Source organism: Sorghum bicolor, chromosome 7, assembly GCF_000003195.3.
Source record: "Sorghum bicolor cultivar BTx623 chromosome 7, Sorghum_bicolor_NCBIv3, whole genome shotgun sequence".
Lineage (NCBI taxonomy): Eukaryota > Viridiplantae > Streptophyta > Magnoliopsida > Poales > Poaceae > Sorghum > Sorghum bicolor.
Genome location: NC_012876.2, coordinates 48145205 through 48167898, shown reverse-complemented (window position 1 = coordinate 48167898; position 22694 = coordinate 48145205).

Here is a 22694-nt window from a genome sequence, read left to right as displayed (position 1 = left end):
GATGGCAGCGGTATCTAAGAATCTCACCCCACAGGGAGGACAACCCTCCTCCCAATCCCATGACCAACTGGCCTTGAGCCACCGCCATGCATCGAGGCTATCGGCTGCTCCGAGACAATAATGGACCTCGGCTCTGCCCGCCCTTCCCGATGGTCCTTAGGGCTTGAACTCCTCTGGTGTCCTCTACCTTGGCTCGAGGCCGCGGTGGCGGCACGGCCTCGAGTTAGCGGTCCCGTCGAGGAGGTCTTGGCTCGATGGCTAGGACCAGAGGCTTTTGGCGAACGTGGGGGTAGGATGACTCGGCCCTGAGCGGTGGCAGGAGGCGTGTCCCCACATGGGCGGTGAGATGATGGCTCCTCCTGATGACCTCCATGTTCCCCGCCCTGCGGCTCCTTGGGAGTTTCCTAATGCACTGGTGGAGCGCAGGCTTGAGGAGGCTATAGGAGCTGGTAGAGGCGGGCCGCCATCCCTTCCGAATCATCATCATCATTGTCGTCGTCATCTTCCTCGTCGGGCGATTCTTCCTTAGGCCTTCCCTCGCGCCTAGCTTGGGCCCGATGTTGGTCGAGCTCCTGATGGGCTATGTTCTTCTTGTTCTCTTTCTTCTTCTCCGTGTCTAGCATGGTCTTGTGTTTCTCGGCAGAGGAGCGCCTCTTCTCACGATCGGCCTCATCCTCTTTCACCGGGGGCCTCAAGGACCTTGCGTCGATCACCTCCTGCAAAGAAAAGCCCAAACCTTAGAAGGATCAAACAGGAAAAGATGGAACTAAAAATGAGGATTGAGAGATCGCAGCTCGAGGGGCTTACCAGGTCGAAATAACCATTGTCGGGCTTCATGGGGAACGAATTCACGCTGTCAGGCTCGAAGTCGCCAGAAACAGCTGCCATGACCCTAGCAGCCACCTCCTCATCTGGAAGTGCCTCGTTTGACATCTGGCACACCTCAAGGTCACGAGACAGAGCATGTGGACTCATCTCACCCATCCTCAGTGGTCGAGAAATTAACAGGAGTACCCGGCGATGGTGGACGGCCGAGAGGACGAGGGCCGATGTCAGGCCCTCGCCGCGCAGACGCTTTAAGGCATGGAGGAGAGGGCGCAGCTGAGGCTGGTGGTTCTGGATCACGCCATACTTCCAGTTATTGGGACGCTCCATGATAAGTGCTTGGTGTAGGCGGGGAAGAAGCTGTCATCGTTGCGGAGGTAGAACCACTGGGAATCCCACTAGGCGTGATTCGACATTAGCCCAGTGGGGATGTACTCTCGAGGCTCGTCTGCGTGCCCCATCTTCTGCACTAGGTTAAGGCAGACGACTCATACCGGTTTCCTCACCCCAGTGGTTCCGCTGGGAGCATGGAATAGCTCACCCTGGAAGAGGTGAAGCCACAGCTCCCAGTGTGGCATCACCCCCAGGTACCCTTGACATACCGGACAAAGATCGCCCCGGTGGAAATCACGTTGGGGGAAAGATGCTAGAGCTCAACCCCATAGTGGTGGAGAAGCGCCCTCATGAAGCGGCTTGGGGGAGATCCGAACCCGTGGCGGTGGAACTTGATGAAAGAAACCATGTAGCCCTCGAGCGGACTTGGCTCCTGGTGTTCCACCGGCGGCACAATCCATTCCAGCCACGTCGAGGAGGTAGCAGGACGTAGAAGCCCCTCTTTCTCCAGATCTCGTAGCCCGCGCTCTGTCATGGTCAACAGGCTCCAATCGTCAGCGGCGTTAAGCTTCACCGGCATGGTCACGACACGAATGGCGCAGTGGGGAATGTGCTTCTTTTCTGGCTATCTCTCCTCTTTGAGCTCTATTCTTCTCTAGTGCACAGGAAAGTGTGAGATGAAAGGGAATGGAGGCAGCGGCAAAAGGTGGAGGGGGAAGCAACAAGAAGACCCCTCGATATATATAGGTGCATCGCAACGGGCAGATCCGACAGTCATGGTAACTCCTTTCTTAAATGCGCTGCCTAACGGTCCCAATTTCCCCACGATAGGATATTACGGTTTCCACCCAGGCGGGAGAATGTTACAATGGCTCTCTCTTGAAAAGGTGTGCCCAACAGGCAAGAAGACAAACCACCGTAGCGACTCCTTCCACTGCAAGGTAAGTCCAGCCTAGGCCACCGACGAAACCTCAAGAGAGCGTAGACTGGCCCACCGATAGGGTATAGTCGCTCTCGAGTACCCGAGTCAAGGACACCCAGAAGGAGGCATGGCTCAAAAGTGCAACATTGAGATCCTACTGGGAGTATCCAAGGTCGAGGCAACTATGTCACGAGGAATCCCCACTGAGGGAGGCATCGAGCCGCTGGACCCAATCGAATGATGCTAGTATCCTCGACCACACTAATCTAGCTTTAATGAGAACACCTCCGGGCTACAGCCAACCCTCATCGAATGGGGCATGGGTTCTCACTTGGATATCTTGATAACAGCTCACCAAGGATGATGACGCTCGCCCCATCAGGGGTACGCCACGCTCCTCACCGTGCGACCAAACAAAAGGAATCAGCAAACGTAAGCTGACGTCGACAAAACCACGAGCGAGCGAGGACGGGGGCTCAACTAAGACTCGACACACCTCGGCGGAATAAGGCTCGAAGAAAACCCAAGGCTAATATAGTCCTCAAAGGAGACAACTGACTCCTCCAAGGCCTCAGGGGTGTTGACATTTACTACCATCATCACTAAAAATAGAGATAAACCCTACTCCTAGTAACAACAACAGAAATGCACGGTACATAATTAACTTGTCAATTAGCAACTAGCCACTTCCTTAATTATTAATATTCCTAAACATGAAGTAGGTTGTCATCCCTAATTATATTGCTAGGAATTTATAGATTCATATATACTATTGTGACTAGGCAAAAGTAAAAGATATGAATATAATTGTAAACTAAATGGGTTCTGCAAGCGGACAGATAATTATACCGTTGTAGCATTTTACCTAGGGAAGTATTCTGGTTGTCAATTTATGTTTATACCACTGGTAAGGCTAAGGGTTAAACTATATCTATTATATTGATAAGAATGAATAAATGATATTACCTAAGTCCTATAATCTACTCATAACAGGCAGAGGTCACAAGATAAATATAGATTAATAATAGTGATAGCATAATCATCAAGTATCATAAATAAGGATAATCATCAGAGCACCTACTAGTCGTAATCATAGTTAGCCAATGGATAACTAGGGAGTTGAATCTAAGGTAATTCTATAACTATGCCAATGAATAACTCTAATTAGTGCAATTACATCTAGAAATCATTGTTAACTCAACCCTATATCATAATTACATGTAAAGAGGCATCAACTAGTGCGGGTTTTAAGACGCAACTGTCACCTCCTTCACGACCACGCCCATGCTAGCCCTACGTACGGAGGGTGGACTACAGAGGAACCAACGCAGCTGTCATCTACGCGGACTACCACACGACCCCGCATGTGAGGGGGCACTCGCAGACAAACAAGATATCTAGACACCACGTCAATATACTGTCTATCATCTACCCAATGATTGATTAGGTAAACGCTATAGGAGCAATTACATGAATTCAATAAGGTCAAACCAACTATCCTAGACATATAATCAAAGTAGACAATGACTAATGTAATTAAGAACATATGAATCTATTAAAAATAAAGTCTCCCTGATATACAATGAAATACTATAAAGTAGAACTAGAACTATTACCGAACTCTTGCGCTCCACACCAACGCCATGGGCTTCAGATCCTGATGAAGAACTATATCTCCTCTACTTCTAATCTAACTAACTAGAACTATGAACTAGAAGGCTCTTGATGAACTTGAAGGTGCTTGAGGCTTGATGGCTTGAGGACTTGATGAATATTAATGTGTCTCTCCAGGTGGTTCTGCCCATGTATTTATAGTCCAGTGGGAGTCGCGCGCGTCGTCAGATCAAACCAACTTAACCAAGGGCCGAGATGACTCCTCAAAGGTGGTGGAGGAAGCATCCGGAAGGGGGCACCAAACCCTAGAGCAGGGGGCCGGCCGGTGCTAGGGTGGGGCCGGCCGGCCCCACCTAGTGGCGGCTGGTCCTCCCCTCGCGTCGGGTGTCTTCCAGAGTATTCCTAAACCCTCTCACGCAGTTTCCCATGGCAGATACATTTCTGTGTTTGATTTGCATTAGAGTCCCTATTTTGCAGCTTTCCTAAAATTCACCCTGGAAAATACAGAATATACAAAACTTATGGAAATTGTTAGTTTAAACCCTATACTAGTGTGTGTTCATGATCTCCTTCAGGTTTAAAGTAATAATAAAAGTTGACATTATTGACCATCAACAACTCCCCCAAGCTTACCTTTTGCCAGTCCCTTGGCAAACTAAGCCTAAGTACTAAATGTATTTGGATCAAGTGTTGCTACGATACTTTTATTCTTTCCAAGTACACATGCTCCCAAACAAAGATTCTCCTCTCGATTAGCCATTACTTGCTCTAATCTTCAAACTTACCCATTTTACCTTTAACCATGGGGCTTTACAGCTTTTGCATGAGTCTTGAGTAATCAGAAGACGGAACAATCAAGTTAAGCACTATGTCTCAAACTCATTGCAAAACCATTATTCGAGAGTTATTATAAGTTTTTAGGATAAAACTCAGAGCTTAATTGTATGACACCCTCAAGTCTCTCAATATATGCGGTATTTTTTGTTCTCTCTTGAGGCATTTATACCTCCTATAGCTAAAGATATATATGATGGAGCTTATAGGAGTGCTAATAACAAGGATAAGTATACTTGCAATGCATGTATTGTAAAGTCAACTAACGGATCCAAAGAGAATTGAGGCATACAATCAAACCAAGCTGTGCATGTGTAAGGAATATAGTGGGTAGGTTAATTTGTGGTATCTGTGGCTAATTCTTATTTCTTTGAAAATGACTTTCTATTGAAACTTTTCAAGAAAGACATGGGCTATCTTCATTCTCTCTCTTTTTTTAATGTAGGGAAGCGGGCATCTAGTATCCATTGTTTTAATTATTGGGACACTTGTCGATCTTTTACTCCCTTTTCTTCTTTTATTATTTTTGCATAGCCACATGTATCCTTTGAACATAATAAATGATTAGAAAGATAATAACAAGAACTTAAAATACTAAAGACAAGGGTTATCCTATAGGTTGATTGTTGGTGTTTACTCCCAATGTAGGAATAATGCATATGTGAATTGGAGTGTGTACGTGATCTTGATTTAGAAAGCATGACAAGACTCTCATAAGGTATACGTCAAAGGTTGACTAAACTCAATACAGAGCAAGCAGCATAAATGTGCAAATGTCTTCATAACTCTAAATGTGTATTATATATGGCTTTGGTAGGAATTAACACTTTTTCATATAAGAGCTCATCATGTAGGTTTTTAGACTTTCAAAATAAATCTCTAGAACTTAGTAATGCTAGGAATAAGATAAATAGTAGCTCAGACTTTCAATGATCATATCAACCAACTACCTAGACTTAGCTCAAGCTTATGCCTCCACAAATTGCAGGTTCAGAGTAAATCTTTGAATTAAAACAGTAATATCTAAAACTCGATTTCTATCGCTGGAATCTAGGTAAAATAGAGCAACTATTCATCATCTCCAAAACAAAATTTAAATGTTCATTAATTTATATTTAGCTCTAGTTTAGACTGACTCTAAACAAACTCTATTACTTAACTAATTATGAACTCACAAAAAGACTTTATGACTTATGGACCTTCATGTGCCCACATATTTTTGGTATTTTTATAACTACATTATAATACCCAATTTTAAGGATAAAACCAGATATGCACCATATGTGAGTCTTAGAAGTCAATTCTCACATATAGCTACAAATAAGGGGTAATGTCAAAAGACAATGCATAAATTATATAACGTACATATTAAATTAGAGATAACCTTAAACAGCAAACAATGGAAGATAACTCCAACTTCGGGTATTAACTCCACTCTACAGGATCCAACTGAGAGGTTGATCACAAGCCTAAACTTCTCCTTTGGGGAAATAGCAAGAGAGTCCATGTCGAACTCCAGAAGTATAGCAACTAGATTGTATAGATCCCACAATCTCATGATCAATGTGACATAAATAATGTAAAGCATTAAATAATAAATAATGAGCATATTTAACACTCAAGAATCATCATCCTTAATGTAGATGTCCCCAAGGCCGCTCCTGACCGTGAGCTCGGCAAGTATACTAGTTTTTAACACTCTGCAGAGGTTGTACATCTTTACCCATGAGTCATGATTTACCCTTTCGCCCGAGGTGATCAGCCTCTTAAACCACTTCCAAAGAAGGTCGGCAGAGATCACTATTAAGCCTTTCAAAAGTTCATCTAACATGTTAGGGACGCAAGGTTTCCCGGGCACGCAGAAATAGAGCCCCTGTTCCAATGGCACAATGACTCACAGCATATACACATAAAGATAGAGGCCACACTATACCCAAAACGGTTAGGCTCCTCTAGCACCCTTTCGGGTAACCTCTAACAAGCTAGAAAAGGTCTTCATACTGAGCTAAAGCCAAAGCCATTATAGCCCTCATGGTTGCACTGTTGTCCTGGGTGATCACGTATGTTGATGGTTCTTAAGTATCAATTTTAACTACGAAATAAATAAGGAAAATGACCAATATACAAACAACACCTAGAATTAGGGTTTGATGTGACAGAATTCCACGAGTTTTGCTATTTATCTATTTCTGCAGGGGGTTATCTGGAAATATGGAAGAAAGCCCCACACGTCGGGTTTACATAGAGATAATAACTTGCGCGCTAATTTTCCTCGGTCTAGAAGGTTCCAGAAGCCACACGAACGAGCGGGAGGCCGAGCGGGCACACAGGCAGGGTGCCCGCCCAACCCCCCCTAGGCGCCCGCCCACCTATGGTGGCCAATCAGGGTGAATCACGCGGATTATGCTCCACCGCCTTTGAGGATAAAGGAGAACCATTCAATCAAGGTCGGTTTGATCCGACGACCCAGATTCATTTGAGAGGGCTATATAAGCAAGGCATCTGGCCCCTGGAGAGACACAATCCCATTATTCATTAGCATATTTTCCAGACAGGATTCAGATAGAGAGGTTCCTTAGGGTTCCCACCTCATAGGGCTTAGCATCCAATGTGAGAGTAGAATTAGTTCTACTAGATTGAGAGAGATAGAGTGGAGGTGTAGATCAGAGGAAGCCCGACCTATCGGTGTCTACTCCGAGGTTGTACCTGCGGGATCAAGTCTCCTAACCCAAGGCTTGCTCCTAGGATTCTTCAGTATTTCGACTTCTAAATTCTATTAAGTTCTTTGTTTTATTGTTCTTTGGTTTATGAGTTTACTTCGATCTCTTCGCGTAGAGTTTAGAGTAATCATCTCTAGCGTAAATGTGGTGTTTGGGCTAGGATACTCATAGATATCCCATGTCTAGCCGGACCGTGGTAGTAGCAAGGATCGTGACATTTCTGAGTTACCTTTGTCGCCCATAATCCCGTTAGCAGGATCGATAGGGTTTATAGGAGCGGGTCGAACATCCTTTGTGGTGTCTAGATTCCGTGAGCCTCCCCAACAGAGTAGTAGATCATCCTTACCAAGGTTAGAACGAGGGTGCAGTTGAAGTCTTCTCTATACATCACTCACATCGAGTCATAGTGGTTGTAGCCTAAAGGTTAGTAGTAATAGACCTGGTTAGTCAGATGCATGCTTTCGCCTAGTGGTAAAAATATAAATACGATACTCTAGATAACAGCCCGGGTGAAGTGCTCACCGATATCCATGCGCTTGCGGATTAATTCTGATTGCGTTACCAAATATCAACAAGCATTTATGGCGCCGTTGCCGAGGAGAAAGACGATTTGCTGAGATAACCTTGAGTCTTACTACTAGCTTGTATTCATACTTTTATCTTTTCTTATCTTTTTATATTCTTTATTTTCCTTACTCTTACCTTATGGAAAACCAAGATTCTAAATCGATCTATCAATTTGCAACACCTTCAGAAACTGACCTTTTACCATGGGAGTCATCACAGCCTATCCAAACATCCCAGTATAGGTTAAGTTCTAGGTTGATTGCCATGATTCAAAACCTATCTTTTTCTGGAAAGGAAGACGAAAACCCTTACCTTCATATTAGAAATTTTGAGCAAACATGTGATTGTCTTCGCATTGAAGGCATTTCTGATAATACTTTACGTTGGAAGCTTTTTCCTTTTTTTCTTTAAGGGGAGAAGCTAGATAATGGTATAGTCAGAAGGTAAGTCAACAACGAGGTGAATGGGGAGTCTTACGAGCCAACTTTTGTCTAGATTTTTATTCCCTCGACCGTATCGGTGACCTTAGACTCGAAGTCCTATCTTTTAAACAAAAAGATAATGAAACTTTGGAAAAATCCTGGAAACATTTTTCTAATCTTTTAGAATCTGGTCCAAACCTTAATCTTGAAGATCCTGTTCTTTTATTTCACTTTTTTTGAGGTCTTCAGAAAGATCATAAACAAATGCTACATACAATGTCTAGAGGTTCTTTTTTTCGCATCCCTACCGATGACGCTAGAGCGATCCTAGATAGAATCCAAGAAGTTGAGATGGATAATACCCTTCATGATGAAACCCACGAAGCCGAAGTAGACACTCTGCCAAATTCTCCATCTACTTTTGCTATCCCAAGTTCTGAGCCACAAAAGGAAGAAATTCCACCACCTGATTTCATGCTGGATATAGAATCTGATCTTTTTGCCGATTTTGGGAACATTTCAAACTACCATTCTATAGACAGACCCCAAAACGACCATTTTAGCATTTGTTTGCCAAGTGAACATCAACTGAGAGAGCTTATCTCAGTCATGAGTAGCGAATGGTTGGAACAGTCAGAGCTTTCCTCTGATGTGATCCGTTTGGACACACCTCCTATAACTATACGTTGTGCTTATGATTCTGATCAATTTGATGCTCTTTATAATCCTGTTGTGGGGATCAACATCATGTCTGAAGCTTTTGCACTTAAATATTTAAAATTTTTGTCTTAACCCCCACAACAAAGGTAATAAAGGAATCTTCGGGACGATTAGTCCCCAGTCTTGGAATTATTAATGTCCTACCCTTTATGGTAGAAGGTTCCATGGTTCATTTGAACTTATATATATTTGATACATGGGATTTCGACCTGTTGATAGGACAACCTTTTAGAAGTCTCCTTTACGAAGGTCAAACTAGAAAGCTACACATTCCTTTTGGAAAAGATTTTAAATTTCCAATAATGATTTCTCACTTCTTAAATAATAAGACTGAGTCATATCTTTTGCCCGATCCTATGGAAGTGGTAAAAGCTGCATCTCTAGAGCTTTTAATGAACCAGACTTAGAAGAAGAAGCTCCTTTCTTCACAGAAGAAGAGGCCGAACCTTCTGAACTTGAACAGTTAGACGAGTTTGCAGAAACACCTAGACCTCCCATAGAGCTTAAAACTTTACCACCTGGTCTTACCTATGCTTTCCTAAACAATAATCCAGAGTTTCCTATGATCATTAGTGATAAACTCACTCAGGAGCAAACTCTGCGATTGATGACCATTCTTGAGAAACATCACTCAGTTTTCGGCTACTCACTCCAAGATCTTACAGGAATCAGTCCTATGATTTGTACCCATCGTATACCGACAGATCCTTCTGTTTCACCTTCTCGAGAGCCCCAATGTAGACTTGACAACGCGATGAGAGAAATAGTTAAAAATGAAGTTATAAAGTTGCTGCATGCAGGGATTATATATCATGTGCCGCACAGTGAGTGGGTGAGCCCAATTCAAGTTGTGCCTAAAAAGGGAGGCATGAGTGTCGTTTCGAATGAAAAGAACGAGCTAATTCCGCAACGCACCGTCACAGGGTGGCGGATGTGCATAGACTATAGGAAACTGAACAAAGCCACGAAAAAGGATCATTTTCCTTTACCTTTCATAGATGAGATGCTAGAGCGATTAGCGAACCACTCGTTTTTCTGTTTCTTAGATGGATATTTAGGGTATCACCAGATCCCGATCCATCCCGATGATCAAAGCAAAACCACTTTTGCATGCCCATACGGAACTTATGCTTACCGTAGAATGTCTTTTGGGTTATGTAATGCACCAACTTCTTTTCAAAGATGCATGATGTATATATTTTCTGATATGATTGAAGAGATTATGCAAGTTTTCATGGATGATTTCTCTGTATATGGAAAAACTTTTGATAGTTCTCTTGAAAACCTAGACAATGTTTTGCAAAGATGTGAAGAAAAGCACTTAGTCCTTAATTGGGAAAAATGTCATTTTATGGTTAGGGAAGGAATAGTACTGGGACACCTAGTGTCTGAAAGAGGTATTGAGGTAGACAAAGCTTAAATTGAAGTAATTGAACAACTACCTCCACCTGTGAATATAAAAGGAATTCGAAGCTTTCTTGGCCATGCTGGTTTTTATCGCAGATTCATAAAAGATTTTTCATTTATTGCTAGACCACTTACTCTTTTGCTAGCCAAGGATGCTCCTTTCGAATTTGATGATGCATGCCTAACATCTTTCAATTTATTAAAGAATGCACTCATCTCTGCACCAATCATTCAACCCCCTGATTGGTCGTTGCCTTTTGAAATTATGTGTGATGCTAGTGATTATGCTGTGGGGGCAGTTTTGGGACAAACTAAAAATAAGAAGCATCATGCAATTGTTATGCCAGTAAAACTTTGACAGGAGCTCAACTTAATTATGCAACCACAGAAAAAGAGCTTCTGGCCGTTGTCTTTGCCATTGATAAATTTGGATCTTATTTAGTTGGAGCCAAAATAATTGTTTACACTGATCATGCTGCACTAAAATATTTGCTCACTAAAAAAGATGCTAAACCTCGCCTGATTAGATGGATCTTATTACTTCAAGAATTTGATTTGGAAATAAAAGATAAAAAGGGAGTAGAAAATTCTGTTGCTGATCACTTGTCTAGAATGCATTTTAAGAATCCACAGGAAACCCCCATCAATGATTCACTCCAGGACGACATGCTCTACGGGATTAACAGGTCTAACCCCTGGTATGCAAATATTGTTAATTTTATGGTTTCAGGGTATGTACCACCAGGAGCGAACAAGAAGAAGCTTATCCAAGAAAGTCGTTCACATATATGGGATGAGCCATACCTCTTCCGAGTATGCTCTGATGGCTTACTCAGGAGATGTGTGACCACCGAGGAAGGATGGAAGATCATCGACACATGTCATTCATCACCATATGGAGGTCATTATGGAGCATTTTGTACACATTCAAAGATCTGGCAGTGTGGATTCTACTGGCCTACAATGTATGAAGACACGAAGCAATATATCAGAAGATGTGGGCCATGTCAAAGGCACGGAAACATAAACACAAGAGATGCCATGCCACTCACCAACAACCTTGAGATTGAGCTCTTTGATGTCTGGGGAATAGACCACATGGGTCCATTTCCCCCATCAAAGAAGTGTGAGTTCATCTTGGTGGCAGTTGACTACGTCTCCAAGTGGGTAGAGGCACTACCTTGCAAACATGCCGACAACATCAGTTCAAAGAGGATGTTTGAAGAAGTTATATTTCTAAGATTTAGAGTCCCCAGAGTTGTGATAAGTGATGGAGGAGCACACTTCATCGACAAACGCTTCAAGCACTGTGTATCAAAACATGGAATCCGTCATAACGTCGCTACTCCCTACCATCCTCAGACAAGTGGCCAAGCAGAGACTTCCAACAAGCAAATCAAGAATATTCTTCAGAAAATAGTCAATGAGATGGGAACGGCATGGAAGGACAAGTTACCCGATGCACTCTGGGCATACCAGACAGCATACAAGACCCCAATTGGAATGTCCCCATACCAATTAGTGTACGGGAAGACTTGCCACCTACCTGTTGAACCAGAATTCACACTGGGCCATAAGGAGATGGAATATGGACCTAGATGTCGATGGAGATCATAGAAGAATGCAACTATCAGAATTGGAAGAATGGCGAGAGAAAGCATATCACAACTCGAAGATCTACAAAGAAAGAGTCAAAAGGTGGCATGACAAGAGGATCAAGAAGAAGTTTGCACCCAGAGATAAGGTATTACTTTTTAATTCCAGGGTAAATCTTTTCAGGCATGGAAAACTCCAGAGTAAATGGGAAGGACCATTCAAGGTAATCAATTCATCATCCCACAGAGCTATCACACTTCAAAATAATGAAGGTACGTTATTCAAGGTAAATGTTCAACGTCTTAAATTATTTTTGAGCATAATAAAGAAATAGAAGAAATAGACGTGATCCATTTTTACCTTCCCATGGAGAATTAGAGCCTAACCTTTTTAATCTGATGTTTTTGACTACGTATATATTTTTCGAATAAATTTTGCATCTAGAAGCATGCTCGAGGGGGCGGGTCCACAGACGAGCCAGGCACAGGGCGGGCGACCTGATGATGAGGGCGGGCGCCCAGCCCCTGTCTCCCCTCAGTCCCGGTTTCCTTTTTTGCGATAAACCCATTTTTGGTAAACTGAATAATCACGCGGATGGATTGTTTCGCACGCATGGCGGCGGGAGTAGCCCGAGCAAACCCTAGAGGCACTTTTTGACCCCTATATAAACAGACCCCTGACGCCAGTTTTCAACACTAATTAATTCAAGCCTTCTCTCCTTCAATTAGAGCTTGCTTAGTCCCTCACTGCTCCAATGGCCGACGTGTTCCACGACGATTGGGAGGTCGTCCCCTTCGACCTCAACAAGAAGCCCAAGGAAGACCCCGACGCCTACGCTCTCATCCTGGCCAACACAGAGGGACAGCTAGCAGCCATGCCATCACGCCAGCGCAGCTCCACCCAATCCTACCATGCTCAACCAGTTCTCACCGCACCGCCGCAGCCCCTACTTCTCAAGGGACCGTCAGCCAAGAAGGAGGCCACCGTCAAGGTACCAGCCGGCACAAGGATCCTGCCACCTAGGACCATTGAGCGGGTCGTTGGAGTCAAGATCCACCGGAGCGGCAAGATCAGCAGCATCCGCTACACTACGGAGGAGGAGAGGCCTTACTTCGAGGGGGTTAGAGCAGCCAAAGTCCGCTTCATCCCTCCAAAGACAGCACCAAAGCACGCTCTCAACGCTCTCGAGACACCTCCTAAGCGCCGCAAGACTATAGCAGATGTTGATGAGGACGTTCGTAGGCTAGACAAGGTCATCATAGAGCTCCAGTCCTCAGTTAACTCCATCAATAGACAACTCTCTAACCAGAACACCGTTATACTAGGTCTTAAGCATGATCTTGCTATTGCTAATAAGAAGATTAGGGAGTTAGAGCGCCGCTAAGTTATCTAGATTAGATCTTGAGGCAGTGCATTTTAGTTATTCATCTTTAAATTCGTCTTAGATCTGTTATTAGCTTGAGTTCATTATTAGTCGGTTGTAATAAATGCCTCAAAATTAATAAAGATTATTATTATGTCCTGCGTGTCTCTACTTTATTTTTTATGCAAGTAAGCAGAAAACATGTATGGGGGAGATCTCCCGACATGCCAAATGTACTTCGACCACAGCACTCCACGATTCAGGTACATACTCTGCACACTTTACACATACACATATATCTTGGTTCATGCAGAATATTGTCTCCGACATGATAAAATTAACAATATTAAAATATTTCTAATCATGATTAATCTCACTCTGTGATATTTCCTGAAAACCTGCAATTATTGAAAAATCATTTTAAAACCCTGGGTTACTTAAGTCACTGTGGAATGTAAGATGGTAGAGTATGAGTACCTTATTCTTGATATCGTTGTTGCTTGGAGAATTTATTTCAAAATCTTCAAAAATTCTAGCTACCACCCTCAGTGTTTTATATGCCTGCTAAACCTGAAAATATTAATTATGATAATTATAAAAGCTATCTGCTCTGTATTAAGTTTGTTCAAAATGAGTTAGACCCTTGTTGAGAGATTTATCATACTCCTAAGATCAAAATATTTATTCAGAAAGATTCACTCTTCCGAAGTATTATTGCGTTAGAGGCATGGGCTATGCAAAAATATGAATATTTCGAGGAAATAAAAAGGAGTAAGTGCTCGACAACCTCATAGAAAAAATGGACAAGTGTCCGATAGTAGAATTAGGGGTACCTCGGTATCCACCTGAAAAAAAGAGAAGAAGAGAAAAGAAAGAAGAAAATGATAGCCCATGGTCCCTCTAATAAGCAATATGCCAGTAAGAGTTGACAAGTTTTTAATTTCCAAAGTCTTTAATCTAAGAGTATGACATTCCTCTCCTCAGATCCCGTTTTGATCAGGCAATAAATGCAAGGTAAGAATGCTTGAGAATTTCTGCAAAATTAAAACATCCTCAGTGAGATATATAAAAGATAAATGAGTGATCTGAGAGAACCTATGAGGATAAAGGTATGCTAAATTTCTTTTCAAAAATATATACAAAAATTCCAAGTGACAAGATTGAGAAGGAGGGATCTCTACTTTTGACCATATATTTCCTGACCACGGTACACAGTGGATATTTATAACACCCTACAAGTATGAAGAGAATGCTTTACAATGTTTTAACCCCAGATATTTTTCTCAACCATCCTTTTCTCGAGGACGAGTAAAAGCCTAAGTATTGGGGTATTTGTTGATGGTTCTTAAGTATCAATTTTAACTATGAAATAAATAAGGAAAAGGACCAATATACAAACAACACCTTGAATTAGGGTTTGATCTGACAGAATTCCATGAGTTTTGCTGTTTATCTATTTCTGTAGGGGGTTATCAGGAAATATGGAAGAAAGGCCGACACGTCAGGTTTACATAGAGAAATTAACTTGTGCTCTAATTTTCCTTGGTCTAGAAGGTTCAAGAAGCCACACGAACGAGCGTGAGGCCGAGCGGGCCCACAGGCAGGGCGCCCGCCCAACCCCCGTGGGCGCTCGCCCACCTATGGTGGCCAATCAGGGTGAATCACGCGGATTATGCTCCACCGCCTTTGAGGATCAAGGAGAACTGTTCAATCAAGGTCGGTTTGATCCAACGACCCAGATTCATTTGAGAGGGCTATATAAGCAAGGCCCCTGGTCCCAGGAGAGACAGAATCCCATTATTCATTAGCATATTTTCCAGAGAGGATTCAGAGAGAGAGGTTCCTTAGGGTTCCCACATCATAGGGCTTAGCATCCAATGTGAGAGTAGAATTAGTTCTACTAGATTGAGAGAGATAGAGTGGAGGTGTAGATCGGAGGAAGCCCGGCCTGTCATTGTCTACTCCGAGGTTGTACCTGCGGGATCAAGTCTCCTAACCCGAGGCTTGCTCCTAGGATTCTTCAGTATTTTGACTTCTAAATTCTAGTAAGTTCTTTGTTTTATTGTTCTTTGGTTTATGAGTTTACTTTGATCTCTTCGCGTATAATTTAGAGCAATCATCTCTAGCGTAAACGTGGTGTTTGGGCTAGGATACTCATAGATATCCCCTATCTAACCAGACCGTGGTAGTAGCGAGGAACGTGACATTTCTGAGTTACCTTTGTAGCCCATAATCCCGTTAGCAGGATCGATAGGGTTTATAGGTGTGGGTCGAACATCCTCTGTGGTGTCTAGATTCCGTGAGCCTCCCCAACAGAACAGTAGATCATCCTTACCAAGGTTAGAACGAGGGTGCAGTTGAAGTCTTCTCTATACATCATTCACATCGAGTCATAGTGGTTGTAGCCTAAAGGTTAGTAGTAATAGACCTGGTTAGTCAGATGCACGCTTTCTCCTAGTAGTCAAATGTTATACTTGCTTTAATCTGAATGATCTTGTTGATCCCGCTGGTCTTACTAGTTGTCCAAGGCTCTGTTCTTGATCACTGAAGTACTCTTGTTCACCACGAATTGCTCATCGTCTATACTAGATCATCGATCACACAAACAATCGGAGACAACATACACGAAGCAAACAAGGCTACAATTAGAACAGTACACCAATCATATAAAAACAGTATGAAAAGTTTATAAATGATTCTCCACATCGCTACGATCTCACAGACGTAAAGATCACGAAAATCGGAGTCAAAACGAAGAAGATATAGATTTTCTAAGATTTCCTATAGAAAAATAATTAATTAAATAAAGTCACGAAATTACAAAGTTTCAAACTGAGTAAACAATTTTACTAACATGTAGAGCTCAGGAATACGAATCCAAGGAAATTTGAATCGGTCAAAACGGAATTAAAACGAATATTTTATGGCCTAAAGAAACTCAGTGGCATTTTTGTAAATACTGAAAACGTATTTTGAAACAAGCCGAGGCAGTTTACGTTTTCAACACAGCAAAACGTATTTTCTAACCACGTAAAGGACTGCGGGTTCGATATTGAAATAGGCGAGGGGCTCTTTAGCAAAAAGAAGAGATGAAGGGGTATGGTCAAATCTAAGCCGTTGAATCTCGATCCGATGGTCCAGAACACATCGAGGGGATGGGAGAGCAACTGCCAGTGGCGCACACGGACTGCACAGTGGCTCCATGGCCGAAAAACACCGGAACCCCACTGGAGTTCATGGTTTCAACGATTTAGTGCACCGTTCCTCAATCTGAGAGCACAGGGACAAAGAGAAGAGGACCGCGAACTCACCTAGACCAAGATAAAGGACGGGGACAGCTCGGAGAGATAAGACCACGTGGGGTGGCGGGCGGCGGTGTTCCTACAAGCCATGGCCGTAGCGAGCACCCCAAGCAGAAGACAAAGAAGAGAAGCAGCTCCGAATCTTCGTTACCCCAACGCAAAGCTCGACAAGGACTCGAATTTGTCAAGTCAGCAACGGTAGGGAGCTCCACGGTGGCGGCGGATAACGCAAGCTCGACGAGAAGCGATGCACAGCGAAACAGGGCAATTAGGGCTTCCCGAATGTGCTAGACGCGAAAGAGGATCGCAAGGAGGTTACAATGCTTTTAAGGGGGTCAATTGGGGTTCCCTGCATCAAATCCCGTGGAAACCGGGGTTGGGGCTCGGTCCCGAGCAGAGTTCGTGCTGCTCGCGAGTTGGGGAAGAAGAAGGAAAGGAGATCATGACGCTGACGCGCAGGACCTACGTGTCGGCGAGTTTGTATGCGGGGTCGAGCTGTCAGCCGGAATAAAAGGAGGAGAGGGGAGGGTGCATGCGACCTGGGCCCTAGGCCGTCCTGCTGGGCTGGCTCTGAGAAGCTGGGCCAGGGAAAAAGAAAGGCAGGCCGCGAGAGAGCTGGGCTGGGCGCTTGCCCACGGCATGAAGAAGAGAGGGGGAAGGTTTGGCTGGGCTTCTGCTCGGCCAAGACAGAGGAAAGGAGGTTTTCTTCTTTCTCTGTTTTATTTTATTTGTTTATTTATTCTTAAACCATTTTCAAATCAGTTTGAAACAATTTTGAACCTTGCTCAAAATCACACAGTACAAAAGTACAAATGCTCCAGCATGAATGCACATCCATGTTGCGAAGTTCTATGATAACTTTTATTTTAATGAAAAATATTATTTTCCTATGTTTCATGAGCACAAAAATACAAAATTAAATTAAATTCTCCTATTCTAAATACTTGCAAACTTTAGGGTGTTACAAATCTACCCCCCTTAAAATAAATCTCGTCCTCGAGATTCGAAAGAGGCACGAATTCCAAAAGAGAACAAAAGAAGATATTGATAACTTCACAACTTGTATTCCAAAGATAAACTCAAATTTTCCATAGAGTATCTATTATTCATAATTGATCATTGTCCATCTTGACTACCAACTTTTTAACTTATACAACTCAAAGTCACGATAACTTAGCATGGATATGCCTCCTTAGGTAGGAGTGGACCACCCTAATACTCAATTGTTTACCCTGATGGTGCGGTTAAGAAAATTTTCCACTGGGTAGCATAGATCACTCCTTTGTGTGCACATAACCATCCATTGCCAAGAACCAAAGGTGTAACACCCTAGGTGTTAAGCATGCACTTAGTCTCGTCAAAGTCATGCATAAGCATTCCCATCAAGCATAAGCCTCATGAGCATGACACTCCTTTCAAATTATGATTTTATGTGCTTCACTTCATGAGTTATAAATATGTCAAAAATATGATGCTTGCTTCTAAAATTGTGAAATATTCAAACTAGGTTGATTTATGTGTAAGAAGAATTTAAAATATTTTTGTACAATTTTTTGGAGCCATGGAAATTGAGAAAAGGAATTTATACAAAATATCCAAAATAAATTTATTTAAAAACCTAGAACTAAGCTTTAATTTGTAATTCAAATTCTATTTAGAATTTGGTCTTACTTATTAAAGCAAAGTTGTAGAGTTTTTAGTTTGGAACAACTTTGCCTTTGGGGGAAAGTGGTGAAAATAATTTGAAAATGGCCAAAATGAATTTATAAAAGAATTTGAGAAAAGAAATTCAAAAAAAAATAGGAAAGGGGAAAAGGGGGCGCTAGCAGGCCGCGGCCTCACTTCTGGCCCCCTGGCCGAAGCCGGCCTGGCCCGCCCGCGCCTTCCCCTTCCCCCTCCCCGCGCTCGCGCCCGCGTCCGCGCGCGCGGACGGCCTCGCCGTGCCGCCGTGGCGCGCCGGCAGAGCCTGGCCGCCGCGTGGCGGGCATGTGACGGCGAGGAGAAGCCCTGGTCGGCCACCAGAAGCCCCTGGTCGCGTCCGCCGAAGCCCCCGCTCCCATTTGCGCCCTCCACCGCTCGCTCTCGCCTCTCTTCTCGCTCTCGCGCAGCGCTCGCCGCTCCGCCGCACGCCATAGCCGCCGACGTGTCGGAGCTCCTCTCCCGGCCAGCTCCGGCCCTCTCCTTCCTCTTCGCGACCACCACCGGCTCCGCCTCGTCCTTCCGCGTCGCGTGCTTGCGCTCTTCCGCGCTCGGTAAGCCCTGCGTGCCCGCTAGAGCTCACCGGAGTGACTCGGAGCTCCGGCGACCTCTCGGCTCGCACGTTTCTCCCTCTCCTCTCTGTCTCTGCTTGCGTTCGTAGGTGCTTTGGATCCGCCTTGGCCTCGCGCACCTTTTCCCGCCGCTAGCTTACGCTCTACCGCCGTGAAACGGCCGGACCACGGCGAGCAGCGCCGCCGCGTCCACCATTCGCGACGGCGAGGTAGTTCCGGTGCTCGTCCGGTGCCAAAGAGGGTACGGTTGGACTCGTATCGTTCTCGCGAAGTCGTAGGTGCTCACGGTGTCGCCGGAAACCTCACCGTCGGCGAGATTCCGGCCGATCTTTGGCCGTGGGGTCACGGGGTGGATGACAGGTGGGGTCCCCTGACTCGCGTGTCCCGCCTGTCAGTGACTCCGAGGGTGTGAATCCGAGTGCGCTTAGCGTTTTAGGTGGCTTTCCGTTTTAAAAGTTTTTCCATGAAATGATTTAAATGTTCAAAAATCCATATCTTGATGAATATAGCTCCAAAAATTGTAAAATAAATTATGGTGTGTTCCCTGTTTCCAGATCTATAGCCTAGTATGTTTGCATGTCATGATTAAGTAACTTTTCTGTGTGAATATATTTAATCCATGATTTTGTTAAATTTGGAAAATGCATAGTAAATAGAATATGGCTCTGAAAAATGTGAAACCTATTTTGTTAGCTTTGCATGAGTATTTACTCACTGGAAAAATATTACTACATATTATTTGGTGTATAAATGAATTTATGGTAATTTAAATGCTTGCATGGCAGTGATTTATGATTTTTAATAATTAATTGGATCATGCAATAAATCTGGAAAATTTTGTGGGTGTTTCTTATGATATTAGACAAATTGTAAAAATATGAAATCTGTTGTTTGACACTTATATCACAGTAGGGTGATTATACTTACCTTATTAATTAATCTTGTGATTTTTGTGGCTAAAAATAAGTAACCAAAAATTATGAAAAATTTACAGTAGACTTTATGCTTAGCTGGTAGTCTCCTGTAATTTTTGTGGAATTTATTAATGAACAGAATTGCATGTAATTTTTAATGGGCCTAGAAATGAATAAAGAAAATTATGAATGGTTGTGTATGTAGGTTGAATGGAATAAGTTGGGTTTGGTGTATCTTTGAAGCATCATGGGGGTTGCTGGTTGCATTTGAAAAATATTTGTAGAAGAGAATGCAATAGATGCTTGATTCAGTCAATTGTTCTTGGATGATGTTGACTACCTTATATTAAGCATGACCAAGTAAATCACCTATGCATCATGTCATGATTCCTTTAGTACTTTCTTATACAAGCATCCCTCGGGCATCTCGCACTCCACTCATGAGCACACATGCATCATACAGGCTCGCAGGAGAACGAGGTGGGACCCGAGGAGCCAGAGGAGATTCAGGAGCAGGAACCTCCGGAAGTACCGGAATCCGGAGAGGAACTGCAGGAGTGTCCAGATCACCGACCCAGCACCTTTGAGAAAGGCAAGCCCCGGAGCATTCTAAGTCTCCCTATTCTCGCTAACTTACAGGATACACTCTGCTTGTTCTACTATATTGCATTTAAGTGATAGGAGTTGGTTGATACCGTTGATGCATTGGTACTCCTTGATATCACCCCTCGTTTACCTACCTTGTCCTATGTAGCTAGGTGCGAAGTCTATGCTTAGCTTGCTTAGTCCGGTAAAAGTCGGGTGATTTCCCATCACCTGCGAGATATAGGTGGATACTTACATATTTAAGCAGTGATTGCTTTGGGAAAAGAATAACCAAGTGTGGAATGAAATTGGAGACCGGGCAGGGTCTTGTGGTGGGTTGACCATAGTGCCCCTGCCTGTGTCGATTAAGGACCGATCGTTGACGGCCCTCTTGTCATGTTGAACGCATGCCCCACACTTAGCTGGAAGGATAAGTCGTTCCGACCGCGAAGCCTGAACACTATCCGGGCGGGAATCGAGCCGCCATGCGCTGTATTGGTGATGGTTGAGGAGAACGACGAGGGCGCGGCACACAACCTTGGTATACCTTGGATACCTCGGTCGCCGGAACGGTCCTCGGGTACTGGCGGTGCCTGCCGAACCCGCGATTTGGTCCTGGATAGTGTAATACGGTGATCTGTAGCTCACTTGATCAGTGGGTGTGGTTTGTGTGGGGAATACCTCGCCAGCTGGTTAGAAATCGATTCGAATCGCCATCGCTCCTGGATAGTGAGCACTTGACATGAGCCCTGTCCATGTAGTAAGGACTATGGAACACTTGGTTTATAATGATGAATAGTTTTAAGAAATGCTATGGTGAGGTACTATCATAGTCTCATACTTGCTTGTAATAGTGCAGGTGCAAACCTAGATAATAGGTAATGATACTTTCAACTTGAGCAGATTAAAAGAAGAGATACTTATGTAGGTTATGATAATGAAATACTGCGGTTTTGGCAAATGGTTGTCAGCTACCCCACTATATAGCCTTCATGATCCTTGATGAGTCTTTATTTTAAGTTTATGTCGGGTAAGTCTAGCTGAGTACCTTCTCGTACTCAGGGTTCTACTCCCATGTTGTTTTGCAGATGGTCAAATGTACTATGGTTATTGCATCCTCTGTCTGTACCCAGCCATGGGTGATGACTAGACCAAGGGCGATGGTCACTCCGTCTCTTCTTTTGCTTTTGTGGGAATGACCGAACTATGGCACTGTATCAGACTAAGCGTGTGTGTCGTATTTTCGAACTATGAAGCTTCCGCTACTTGAAGAACTTGGTTTGTAATAACTTTAAGCACTCCGATGTATTTTATGAATGTTGTAATCTGGATGTACTTGTGGATGGCGACCGCTAAACTTATTACGATCTTGGCTGTTATGCGATGTGTGGTTTGAAATCCCTCGAGATTTCACGGACTACCGGGATTATATGGGCTTAAGCCTGATGGTTTGACTATGCAAATGGTCGCAGTTAGGCTTAATCTCTTATAATTTGGTCGGTTCTGTTACAGCTGGCATCGAAGCAAGGTTTAGCGAGTTACTGTTCATAAGTACGTTCTAAACAAAATCTAACCGGTCTAATAAAGGATTTTATTAATTAATAATGATCAAGGTGTTAAACTAAGTTTTGGAAAACTATCTAGTGTGCGATGGTCATATCCTTTATGCCCAGTTAAGGACTCTAAGGTGGCTAGTTAAGTACTGACTTGGGGGGTTAATGCATCATATTTCTATTTCGTCGCTCATACGACGTGCAATAGTATGAGTACCATTCATTTGAGTGGTAATGTATGGATCAATTTTTCCTCTACGCCACTGTAAGTGGGAGCTGTGAGAGCATGATCGGATACACTGCCGGTCTAGGGGAGTGTTGTTAGGTGCTGTGTCATGCACCCATGTTTTGGTGTGCCTTGGAAACAGTACCGCATGTTGGGAGTTCCGTCCTGAGAGGCGATGCCGTCATTAGGGCGATGATGTGGGTAGTAACACCTCACATGCATGGACGGGTGTCAGTGTATGTGAAGTGCATAGTTTTAAATTTTTGTTTTGCATTAGCATACTGTGGGTGGGCTGAAATGAGTTTTATGCAGGTACCCTAACCACGTTCCCGCTTAGAACGCTAGTTACGTTATGAGAGAACGTTGTGTGCCACCGCATATACCGCTTAGTGTTAACCCTTATTTCTAAGTTTGTGAGATCGTAAGTTCGTGCATGCATCATGTTCATGTCATATCATTGCTTACTTTCCCCCTTAATTTAATCTATCCCAATTCTAAAAAAAGTAATTAAAGATAATCCT